The sequence below is a fragment of the Lonchura striata genome, chromosome 2 (assembly GCF_050655825.1).
Source record: "Lonchura striata isolate lonStrDom1 chromosome 2, ASM5065582v1, whole genome shotgun sequence".
In the NCBI taxonomy this organism is placed as follows: domain Eukaryota; kingdom Metazoa; phylum Chordata; class Aves; order Passeriformes; family Estrildidae; genus Lonchura; species Lonchura striata.
In genome coordinates this window covers 138,363,888-138,377,218 of record NC_140704.1, presented here as the reverse complement: position 1 = coordinate 138,377,218, position 13,331 = coordinate 138,363,888, and the positions used below count along the sequence as shown (strand labels likewise).

The window sequence follows — 13,331 nt, the reverse complement described above, 5'->3', positions numbered from 1 at the left end:
GGGTCTGGAGCATCCCTATTGCCTGCTTCCTCTGAGACACAGGGACTCTTGTTACTTCAGGTAAAGTCTGGGCCAAGACTGTTATTGTATCACACATGGGTTATTAAGAGTTTGACCCAAACTGGAGCAGGTCCAGGTAATGAAAAGCCCCAGAAAGCAAGAAAGCCACACCAATTACTAGAAATTCTGTTTAACTGAAAGCTATGATAATTGCTGTGATAATTGCTAAGGATACTCTGCAAGCTGTGCTAAGAGTAGCTAAGCTGCACTAACTGCTAGTAATGGTAGACAAGAATAACCTATGTTGATTGTTAAAATTTTAATGCAATAATAACTAAATTATAACTAAAACCCTGTGGCAAATCCTTACTCTGCCAAGGATCCCTAAAAGAACCTGCATGTCCCTGGGCAACAATTTCAAACCTACTGACAGCTAAATGTACTGGATGCTGTACAGACCATTGTGTGTGTATATATACACAAATACTCAGTCCCTGCATACTTTCTCCTTCTGTGGAGGTCATGCCATACTTCTGATCAGCTTTGCCTCCCTGCTCTGCCTGTTTCTGCTAAAAAACTGATTAAACATAAAAACCCCGAACTAATGCCAAAATTTTGGTATATACAGCAACCAGCCATTCCAATTGGTAAGCACATGCTAAAGCAAATATGAAAAACTGCTTGGAAGTTTTCCACATAAGTACAGACAGCTAAAGATGCCCATGCATCTAGAATTCAGGTTTGTGTGTTTGCTAAATTGTTGTTATATTTGAAATAGGAAAACAAAAAAAAACCAATCAAAAACCAACAACAAAAACTGAAGCAGTTAATTTCATTTTATTTGTTATAATATTTCCATATATGGTTTTCCTTATATAGGGCAACAGTGCTAGGATATTCCTTATTCAAAGTAAGCATGATGAATTACAGAAATGAATTAAGTATTTGAACACAAAGCTGCCTTGGGGAAGCATAATTTGAAATAAATGTGTTAACTTTCAGTTGCATGCTAAAAATCATACCAGTTCCAGCACTGGTAATAATTATGCATTCTGGAGTCATCTGCAGTGCTCAAGCAGAAAGGTCTGCTAGGGCAGACCTGTCTGCTGGTGAACAAACTACCACAGCTCAACTTACACAGTGTAAGAGTGACCAAAGTGACATTTTGTGCTTGAAAGAGCCATTTCTGTCACCGTGGAACACAATTTGCCCTTTCCAGGATACAGGATAGTGCTTTTCCTTGAACCTCCATATGGCTGTCCAAATTGCTTATTTCCCAAGAGATATATGACACACTGTTAATATACTACAAAATCTTTTGTGAACTCTCAGCTTCCATCACCACCTTTCCCTTCTGTAACCACTCAGAGAGATGGGTCTGTCTTATTTTGAAGCCTAACTTAACATGCATCCTCCCATTATACCTAAGCAGGTGAGCCAAGAAGAGCTTGGAAGCTTCACTGAGTACTCTGGTTGGAGTATGAGCAGTGACCTCACCCAGATCTTGTTTATTTGAGGAGACAAAGACATGTAGGTGAGAAGGGTCCTCATTTGAGACAGGGAAGAGTTCAGAAGTGGGAGACAGACACCATTCAATCTAGAAATGGCCACAAGGTACAGTGTCAAGTTTGCCAAAAAAGGCTAAAATCTCTACTGCTGGGCCCAACATACTCTGTCAGTTCCCTGCTAGACCTTGCTACTGTCCTACCCAAAAGAAATATGTGCTTCAGACATTAATTTACAAAACTAAATTTCAAACAAACTGAGCACTTCTGGATAAAGTATATTAAATAGATCTATTATCATATAAGGAAGGACAGTTTGCTAAAAAAACCTCAAACCCTGGTATCCATTTTGCTGCAGGGACAATACATCCCAAAACATGCCAAATGCAGATATCTCTGGGCTCATATTACACTCTTGACCATTTGGGAAGTATCAGCTCCTTAGATCTTGCAAAGAGATGCAAATTCATATGAAGTTATAGAATTAGCCTTTGAAAGATCATCCTGAAGTTGGAGAAAAAACAGGCACACAGAAAATGTTTTGCATGAAACAAAAAAAAAGGTCCTCTCTTCCTTCAAAACTGTCTTAAAGCAGAGATGTCTCAGTGCCTCTGTGTCAAGTGCCCAAAGTGATATTAGAGCATTTAGACCAAATTCCTTCTCTTTCATCACAGTTTTCCACTTTCTGGCTTGATATTACTTAATTTAAATAGACACTAAAATAATTTTCAGACACTAAAAGGAAAACTGGAAAGGTAAATAGCCAACAGGAATGAGCAAGACACTAGCACTGCCTGAGGCACTTCTGCTGACAGGAAACTAATTAGCTTAAAGATGCCCAGATTAACCCAGCAAGGGAACCAGAGGTCAGACCTATCATTTTAACAGCACAATGCAAAGAAATAAAACTGAATCAACGATTCAGCAATAGAAAATCTTTCTACAAATACTTCTGTGAACATTTAGTTTCATCCTAAAACTACAGTCACACTGAGAATTTAATTATGTCAATATTATGGGGCTTAGTAACTTCAGATTCATCCATCTTTTGATTTTTGAGGCAGAGTGGGACAGAAGGAAGAAATATAGAGCTATATCACCATCCTTTTAAAACGAGTAAGCAAAAAATGCAACAACAACAAAAAAAACCCCAGATTCAAAGAGGAGCAAAGAAAAACATTGCAACCACTGTAAATTGAAATAACAACTCATTCATTTGTAAAGGGCAGGAATTCTGAGGGGTGCACAGAATATATCAGGGATTTGTTATTGCAGACAAGTTTGCATGAATCATGCTTTGTTGCTGATGGAAGTACAACTGTATAACGCTCGAACATATGTCAGGAAGGCCTCAGAAGCAGAGAGCCCATCAGTTTTGTACCATGGTCAGCCTTGTTGCTCTATCAGTGTCACTGAAATCTAATTTTTCACCAGCCTAACATTTCTACCAGTTTCTAACATTTGTAGTGGCCCCTGGGACCTGCTCAGAACAGCCCAAGGAAATCAAGAAAAGAGGGCCCTTTGGGCTGCTGCTGCTGTGAAGCTGTAAGATGTGTAACAGCTCTGTACAAATCACTTCAGGTCTGTCAAAGCACATCCAGACAGCTTCACTTGCACAGTCCCTGTGTTCCCTGGTGCTCTTACATTCCACACCATAATAGAGATCACTGACACCAGCAGGGCATTCTGCCCTTTCTTACATGCATAATGCAGCATCTTGCCAGATCAGGCATGACAGCTGCCTCCATCTGCTGGGAAGGGGTAATTTTATCATGGCAGGTTTTGCCTGTGCTCTTCTGCCTATTGATAGCAGTCTCAGGAGAAAAGGGCATCACCAGCCATGCTCAGAGTTCTGCAGCAATACCAGCACTGGCCACTTCTGACCAAGTATGAGCCCTGCGGCCAAAGCAGCCACCAAGGGTTACGTGACCATGAAAAGGCTCAAGAGAAACAAGTTCACACTCCCTGAAAAAAGCCAAGGATGGCAAGCCCCGTTAGGCAGGGCTGCATATCTGCAGGTCAGGGCTGCAGCCAGGGCTCCGTCTCACTCCTCCCAGGCCAGGGCACAAGACAGAGGTTACCAGGGACAGCCACAGGAGAGGGGCTGCAGAAAGGCACGGCTGCTCAGAGGCTCTTACACAGGAGGCCTGGGGGATGCACAGCTCCCTGAAATGTGGGTCAGCACATGCAGAAGGGTCCCAGTGGGCATCTTCTAGCCTGGGTATCCTGCTGCTGCAGCACACCTCTTCTGATTAATTTCAAGTTAGCATTAAAGGGCTTTGAGTGTAAAAAGTACCAGAGAGTATAACAACACAACAGACACCTATTACCTGCAACACACTTTAACAACATTTTCATATTGTTTGCATGCTCTTATGTGATGTCATGTGAATGAAGATATTTTGCACTGATTTTGCTAAGAATTGTGCCATTGGATTAATAGCAATAATATCAAAGAAATTATCCTTAAATAGATTTTTATCATACATTTGTTGATTAAGTTTGTTAGGGGGTTAGACACAAGTTTAAGTTATTTAGGAGAAAAAATCATCTGTTTAGAAAAAAGTTCAGGTAAAAAATTTGTTTCACTTCAGAAATGTTGGAAAAAATTGGGTCAGGCTGTTATCAAGGTAATTTTCTTTCCTTCATAATCTCAGCATCTTAAAAGGGTAAAAGCTAATATATTGCTGGAGATAAAATAACTTGTTTTAATTATTGTCATGTATGAGGTTTTTTATATTCCAGGAAGCACATCAATGTATATTTCAGTGTCTGTGAATTTGTTCAAATGTTGGAAAAGAAAATGATAGAATCATTTAAGTTGGAAATGACCTTTAGGGTCATCGAGTCCCACTGTAAACATAATACCGACAAATCCATCACTAAACTGTGTCTCTAAATGTCATAGTTATTCGTGAAGAGATAGTCACAGCACTTGCCTACTGATTAGCTTGACTTTAACTGTTTGAGGGTTATTTAATCTCTCTACTGATGAGAGAAGAGTCAAGGGAAAATTTGTCAGCAAAATGTGATGTGAATGAATACAACTCTGTGTGCCAAACACTCTGCAGTTCTCTGAATTCAGGCAGAGAGTTCATTTGAGCAGAAGCTGTGCACTGGGGATTAGGCTGTTTTGTTAGAAATGCTCATAAAGCAGAACTGACTTCAAATGGCAACAAAATTGAAATTAGGCACTGCGAGAAGATCAAACATCTGTATCTGAAGAAATAGCTAATGATACTGTTTATATTCTTCTTGATTTGAGTTCTAATATATAACACAAATTTTCCTTTACCAGAATAAAACATTGAGTAAAAACTGCAAGGGTAGAGGAAGGTAGACAGGAAAGCAAAATATCCATAATAAAACAAAGCAGGAACTTCTTTAAGAAAATTAGCAATCTAGAGCTACTGTGCACATGCATGCTCTGTACATCGATATCCTGGTGTGCATATATTTGTGTTTTCCTAATGCCTTCACTGATTGTATAGAAAGTATACGCAGGAAAACCAAAACCGAAAAGCAAATGGAGGGCAATGGATGATCCTTTTTTTTCAGTTTGATACCTTGAATGTAATAGGATTTGGGGAAATAAATCCTGGTTTTGATGTTACATGCAGTTTTCTGAAGAGCATAATTTCTTCTAAATGTTCCGTTAAGTAACTAGAGCAGATACTTATTTTGTTTAATACCAGTTACAAATTATTGTTTAGGTTCCTGCAAGGATTGTAAGGCAAAATATTTCTGCACACTACAGCTAGGAGGAGAAAAAAAAAGCAACAACACAATACTAGTAACTGAGACACTTCTTACAATTTTTCTTCATGTAAAGCTGGAAGTATAAAATACAGTATAGTCTCTGTCACATTACATATCTTAGATAGTCAAACCAATGGCATGGGAATTGTTTGTTCAAAGTGACCGTGAGTTCTCAATACTTGATATGCAGATCAGCTCTCATGCACTGGCATAACAAGTTGTGTTTTCACTGGACATGGTGCCAGGTTTTAGTGATGCATTTTTCAGTCCTTGATGCAAGTTAAACAATGGACCATGAAACATTGGAGCTTAATTACAACCAATGAGTCAGTCACAAAAAAGTTTATAAAGCTGTCCCTGTATGAACTATCAAAATAAACATCATAGGCACCAAGAAGAACACAGAGGTTTTGAGGCTTTTTCTTCATTCTGAAAGCTAAAATTGTTCAATGCTTGCATAGCAAACAAGGGTTAAAGTATTAGTGCTGAGTCTGGTCTGTTGAGTGCAAAAAGTAATGCTAGACGTGTTTTTGTTTGACTTTTAAATCTTAGAGATCCACTTCAAATTTTTTATTTTAAAATCTGATCTCTTTAATGGCACCTAGTGTTTGTATGTGGTGGGCCTAGGCTGTCTGTCAAGTGCCAACCAACTGTTCTCACTCCCTCTCCTCAAAAGACAGAGGGAGAAAATAAGATGGAAATGTTCAAGATAAAAACAGGGAGATCACTCACCAATTACCATCACAGGCAAAACAGACTTGACCTGAGGAAATTAATTTAATTTTATTACAAATTAATAACAAAGTAGGATGATGACAAATAAAAACACAAACCTAAAACCACCCTCAACAACCCTCTTCCTTCTCAGTCTCAACTTCACTTGTGATTCTTCCATTTCCTCCATTTTTTCCCCCTTTCTTAAATATTTAACCCCAGAGGCACCACTACATTGGCCAATGGGCTCAGCTCTTCCTTGCAGTGGGTCCTCAGAGAGACCACCCCAGAACCCCAAGTGACACCCAGTACACACTGGTTGGCTGAAGACATAAAAAAACCTGTTTCTTTGGATCTTATTTACAACTTTTAAGGAGGAATTGTAAAATAATGTTAATTCATATCTTTTCTAGGTTACTTTCAAGTAATTTTAGATACAGCCAAAGATCTCCAGAGAGGTCTGTGAAACAGAAGTCACAAAGATGGGCCTGGCTCACACACCTTTAAAACTTTTTTTGGTGCAAACATAGCACTTTTCAGAGAGGAGAAAAGCCTCCTAAGATATCTGTGACACAAAGTAGCAGTTCAGAGGGAGGAAGGGAAAGGCAGTGCCTCAGGAGGAGAAAGAGAAACATTTTTGCATTATTAACATTCTACTTTCTGTCCAAGGAGGGATGAGCAAACACATCCTGGATCATGGTTACTGAAACACAGACTCTTCACAGAGCAGAGATGTGAGGGCTGTGATATCACACCATGTGGATTTGTGTGGTTGAAGACATAACTGCTTTCACTTTGTGAGGTTTATTAAGAATACTGCAGCTTCATAGGATGAGTTGTCCTCTGCAAGTCCCAAGTAAAAGCATCTGATAGTTCTAGGACATGTATCTTTCACTGGGCTCTCAAAGTACACTGCCCTACAAATAGTTTTCTGTACAAGCTAGCAGTTTGGTCTGGGTTGCAAGGACCTTTAATTCTCATCTAGTCAATATCCCTGTAGTGAGCAGGGCATCTTCAACCACATCAGGGTGCTCAGAGCCCTGTCTGACATCACCTTGAATGTTGCCAGGGATGGGGCATCTACCACCTCTCTGGGCATATGTAATAGTCCACTTCAACTTTCACAAAAACTTAATCACCTTCTATATTCATAATAGCTTCTGTAAAAAAGAAAAAAACAAAACAAAACAAAACAAAACCCAACAACAACAAAAAAAAATTTTGCTCTCTAAGAAAACAGATTATGCAAAATTTTTACACAATTACAAATATCCTAAATTAATTGCAACCTACTGAAATATTATTTTTCAAGAGGCCAAAAATAAATAAATATTCCTTTGTGATATCCATGCTACATATTGAAAAACACAAACAAGTATTTCCAGTTTCAAGGCAGAGTTTTTTGCTCCACACCTTCCCAGCACTTATGCAAGTTTGTAGACAGTCCAGTCACATCCAAAGGTGTAAACAGTCAATAAGTCAGTGACTTGTCCGTGCTGCTATGTTCTCCGCGGCACTACAAGAGCCACTCGGAGCTGGAGCAGAGCGGAGCATCCTTTAAAGCCCAAAGCCAGGGACAGCAGCGAGGGCTGAGCTTGGCTCAGCCTGCGGACAGGGAAGCACCTCTGGACCAAGTCACACTGCTGCCTAGAGGAACTATTTATTTCACATACTGTTTCACTGCAAGGGATCCCATAACCTTGTGCAAGGATCCCAGTCCTGCAGGATCCCACCTCCCGCTGCGGTGGGAGAGAGCGGGACAGCCACTGGCGCACCCACCGCATCCCCGCGGGTGGTGAGGCGGGGGGTGTTGAAGCACAGCTCCGTACGGCTCATGGAGCATTCTGTACAGCCGGGCGGGCACGGCGGGGACCGAGAGCGGCTCCGTAATCGCCCCCGGCGCACGGACACCGCCGGGCGGCCGCTCCGCCCGCTGCCGGGCCGGGCCGGGCCGGGGGCAGCAACGGGGCCACCCCTGCCCTGCCCTGCCCTGCCCTGCGCCTGTCCCTTCACTGCCCCTGCCCTGCCCTGCCCTGCCCTGCCCTGCGCCTGTCCCTTCACTGCCCCTGCCCTGCCCTGCCCTGCGCCTGTCCCTTCACTGCCCCTGCCCTGCCCTGCCCTGCCCTGCGCCTGTCCCTTCACTGCCCCTGCACTGCCCTGCGCCTGTCCCTTCACTGCCCCTGCCCTGCCCTGCCCTGCCCTGCGCCTGTCCCTTCACTGCCCCTGCCTTGCCCTGCCCTGCCCCTGCCCTGCGCCTGTCCCTTCACTGCCCCTGCCCTGCCCTGCCCTGAGCCTGTCCCTTCACTGCCCCTGCCCTGCCCTGCGCCTGTCCCTTCACTGCCCCTGCCCCTGCCCTGCCCTGCCCTGCCCTGCGCCTGTCCCTTCACTGTCCCTGCCCTGCGCCTGTCCCTTCACTGTCCCTGCCCTGCCCATAGCTACGATCACGGTCCCTGTCCCTGTCCCTGTCCCTGTCCCTGTCCCTGTCCCTGTCTGTCCCGGTCCCGGTCCCGGTCCCGGTCCCAGTCCCGGTCCCGGTCCCGGCGGAGAACGGAGAACGGAGAACGGAGAACGGAGAACGGAGAACGGAGAACGGAGAATGGAGAACGGAGAACGGAGAACGGAGAACGGAGGGGTTTCAGCGGGCCCCGGGGCGCTGCCGGCGGGCACGGAGCCATCGGCAACACCGGCACTGCGGGCAGGATCACCGAAGGACTCAGCGTGTGCGTCCGCCCGTGCCCCACAGACGTGTGACATCATCCGTTAAAGTACGCCCGATGTCACCCCGGGTTGGGCTTAGCCCTGAATGCCAAAATAAATTTCAGTTTCACACATAGATTGTTCCACAGAGTGTGGAACCCTGTGGAATCGCCGGCACAGGAAGCACATTGATCTGTAGGGGAGAATCTGGAAGAGGTCATCGAGATGATTATAGGGATGGAGCAGCTCTACTACGAAGAAAGGCTGAGAAAACTGGAATTGTTCAGCCCAGTAAAGAGAAAGCTTCAGGAAGCACTGATTGCAGACTTCCAGTTCCTGAAAGGAGCCTATAATTAATTTGGAGAGGGACTTTTGACAAGATCAAAGCATCAAAGAGCATAGAATGGGCTGGTTTGGGTTGGAAGGGACCTTAAAGATCATCAAGCTTTAATTCCCCTGCCATGGAGAGCTGGAACCCATCCTGTGCTGGGTGTCCCAGAGCTGGGTGCAGTACTCCAGGTGGGGTGTCATGAGAGATTTTGAGATCAGCTTTTAGATAGGCTGATCAATACACTAAATAAAATTTTTCATTCATGTATCACCTGGTACTTTCAAACAAGCAGTGTTGACAAATGTCACTACACCATTATTAAAGCAGCAGTGTATTTTTTAGTAGACAAGCTCTAACCTGTTGGACATGCACCACACAGTGCTCCTGTGAGTACAGAAGGAATGTTTTCATGGAGAGAATTTTGTACAACAGACTGTGTATGCCAATGCATCTGATCCTCAAAAACATCACCAAGCACTAGCACCTGTCCAAAATATTGTGTATCCCTTTCTACCACGCATTTGGACTAAGGACAATGTTGTCAATTTGTTCTTTCATTCTCAGGTCTGTAGTCTAAGGAACAGGAGGAGACAGACTTTGTTAACATCTATTGACAAACTAGAGAAAGGCAAATGATAAGGGCACATAAAGAAACATTTAGCTTTTCTAGCTAACACTTCGAAGTCTGAATGACACTTTTGTTCATGTAAGTTTTCAAGGAGACATTTGGTTCCAAGACAGTAATTTTTATATCACGTAGTAGGCAATGCTAGATGCATGCTTGTGTCAGAAGGTCAGGGGCTGCAGTATATTTAAAAATATATATTCTAAAGAAAAATTGTTATTCTTTTCTTCTTTCTCTTAAGAGAAAAAAAAAAAAGGGAACCAAATAGCTTGAATTAATCTGCTCACTCTGAGACTTCTCTGAAAAGAGACTAGATCTTGTCAAGATTTGACAAAATGTTTTGAGTGTTTTTGGTTTTTTTTTCCCCAACCCACAGAATTATGCTGTCCCATCAGGGGTACAATGTTTCACAGGGATGTATCAATTTCAATTGAAAGGTTTCTGTATGGCAGATTTTTTGTCACTTGTGGTCCATTTTTTCTTACTTCCAAAAGAAGATAACAACAACAAAAAAAAAGTCTTTCTAATCTAGAAAAGAGGCACTTTCACACAATTTGATTTGTGACATTGATATGAGGGATTTGGATCTATTCCAGTACAGAGCAGAAAACACATAGCAAAATGAACTTGTCATTGTTCAAAACTTCAGTTTGGAAATCACAGATCTGTGTCAGCATGGCACTTGTGTGGCTGGGCATCAACATAAGCACCTCTTTATTTGAATGCACCACAGCAGATTCTTGATCTCCTTTTAGACCATATTAATTAAGAAATATATATATATTCATTTATAAACAAGCATATATACTAATCTAGAAACAATCGTATATATCTTCCTCCTGAGGCTTTTAGTTTTCATTTTTTTTAGTTGAAAGGCTGTAGCTGTTCTGACAACTTCCATGTGGCCCAGGCAACAGGTAAGAGCGATGCTCTAGAAATGCAGGCTGTATTTTCATATTTCACCATTGAACAGTTGATGTAGACTCTTGTGTCTTGGGATGTATATCCAGACCATATGTCTGTGCTACATGAATCTCTCAGATTGAGGTACATGAAACTAATGTCAGCTGCTCTCCTCCTCCCTTGTCTCTCTGACACTGTTGATTTCAGGCATTTTATTGTACTCATGCAGCATCATTGCTCCTACCAAAGCCCCCATTTCAGATGGAGATCACTGACTTACCCAGCCAATACACCCCCAAAGAACTGTGATGATGTGCTGAGCTGGTTACCATGTGTCTCACAAGCATTTTGTGTTCAAAGGGTCTTCCCAAGGAGAAAAAAAAAAGATTCTTGCTTGTTACAACCTTCTGTCACTGCCTACCTTGTGACACAGTTCACAGAAACAGTTTAATTACAAAGGGATAGAAAGCTGTTAGACTTAACCCAAATCTGAGAATTCATGGAGAAAAGCTGGATAAAGTGTCCTACACCAACATAAAGAAGAAGTGACAAGAAGTGGGGGGGTAAAAGAAACCCAAAGCCGACAATGAAGGTTCAGCAGCTGGCTTCTACAGCAGGGTATTGCTTGGCACCTTGTCTTGCAAATCAGAGAAATCCAACTAGTCCAAACAAATAGGAGATCTAGTTGCAAATGTATTTGGAGTAGATTTTTATCCACCGCTCATATCATGTTTGCATATATTCTTTTCTTGTATTGGACTCCTGAGAAGAAAAGGAACTTCCCCTGATGAGAAATAGCCACAATGGTAGTAGTTTCAGAAATATCCATACATGCTATAGTAATATTTTGTTAACAGTAATATTTTGCTAATAGTTTATCCAGGAGTTATGGGACCTATAATTTTTACTTTCCACATTCTTCCCATGTACTTACAGGTTTGAGAAGCACAACAGATGAAAGAAACAAGAAATCACTGTTTTTCACTGAATTTCCAATGCACTTGATGTACTAGATTTACTCCACAGGACAACAGAAAACTCCTCACAGCAGCAATGTGAATTGGAAGGAGTTACTAAGGTGATGACTGTCATCATCCCAAACAGGGATGATCCTATTAGGGCTAATAATGAAAAGATTTAAGCAAATATATAATAAGTGCATGGAGATAAGTTCTAGGCTAAGAAACCTCTAAAACCTCCTGCTGTAAACGACTCTAGCTCTGCTCCTAATATAAATACTCTTTCTACATGCATTCCAAGGGCTCATGTAGACACAGAAGCCTGCAGCTTATATTCAAGATAGCAAATAAATGGGAAACCAATGTAACATAGCTAAAAATAAACAAATCTCCCTTTAGTGCTATTGTTGCTGCAGTGTAGCTCTATTCACATGCAGAATGGACTGGGAAGCAGTTTGTCTCTAACCCTCTTCTCCAAACAGGCCTTTTTTTGTCTTCCCTAGCAACCATTTAAACAGCACAAATGCAGATGATATATGAGTGTCCTGAATATAAGGTTTTCACACTCATGTTGCTGTTGCTAGACTCCAGCCATCTCTGACAGAAAGAACCACAGCAGCTGGACCAGCGCTTGCCGTGGTCAGGCACGAAGGTCAGGCACGCTGTGTCAGTCACTCTGCCATCACATGTTACTGCAGTAATGGCTTCTTCTGCTCAAAAGCAGTTGTCAACTGTCAAGTGGTATTTATTTCTTCACTCAGAAAATAGTGCCATACTAACAACACCTTAGAAAATTTTAGTACAACACAGGAAAAGATAAAAAAACTACACCAAAACAAATTCAAACCCAGAAATGCAGCTTATGTTAATCTAATTAAAACTTATTTTACCACTAAGAGTACTGTGGAAAGAAAAGAAAACACAAACATTCAGTATGATTATGGAATAATCTGGAATAATCATACATTATTATAGGCATAAGTAGACACATGCTATGTCTGAGATTCCCTGGTAAGAATTACAGCAGTGCTGTATTACTCCAAATTAGCAGCAAACAAGTGTTTTTCTTACATTATTCCCTTCCAGACAGCTCAGAAAGAGCTGAAATAAGATAAATACTGAAACATCAGTAGATTTTGCACACACAGCCTGAGTGCTCTGCAACCTTAAGACCTGAGAAGAGGGAGAAAGAAGAGTAGAAGTGAAGCTGGGAAAAGGATCCCTGCTTTGCTCTGTAGCAATGCACCATAGGGAAGAAAGAAACTAATACCTAAAACAAGGCATGAGTGCTGCTTCTACTGCATTGTTTGGCTTCTCAGTGCACCACAAGATTTGTGGGGTGGAAGTCTTCTGCCTTTGTGGAGGGATGAAAGGACAGAAGTGACAATCCCCAACTCTGAAATTCTTCATGAGGAGGGTACCAAAACAGTGAAAGTTTCCATATGTTTTCTAGATTCTGTCTTATTTGCAAGATTATCTAGTCCAAAATATTAACTTTTCTTGCTTTTTAAATCACTGATAAGGAGAGACTGGCATGAGTACCCAGTGTATCACATTGCATTGGGAACCACCTTCACAGGTGGAACAAATATTTGTCTAAACAGACAGAATTGCTGTCTGAATTCTAAATAAGTTTGAATGTTTTGATAAACAAACAGTTCTAGCTTTCCTTCATATTCACTGCCAAGGAAAGAAAAGTGTTTTGTTTTATATCCCCAAACTGAGTTTACAGCTTTTAAGAAAATCTTTCAGAAATTGGTAATAGCATAAATAATTACAGAAAATTACTCTTAGGGGAAAAAGATCAGTCTTAAAATTCAAACAAGACAACACATTAA

General features: G+C 41.7%; 1 protein-coding gene across 12 annotated transcripts in view; it reads right to left on the bottom strand.

The window, feature by feature from the left end:
- Positions 1-13,331, bottom strand: part of OXR1 (oxidation resistance 1) — a 259,566-nt gene that overhangs the window by 167,847 nt on the left and 78,388 nt on the right. For 3 of the 12 annotated variants that reach the window (XM_085572444.1, XM_085572447.1, XM_077782454.2), the window contains one exon: positions 5,997-6,027. The exons of the other annotated variants lie outside the window; for them this stretch is intronic. The gene's annotated coding sequence lies outside the window, so the exon portion shown is untranslated. The remainder of the gene's footprint in view (positions 1-5,996; positions 6,028-13,331) is intronic. 12 annotated transcript variants of the gene reach the window in all.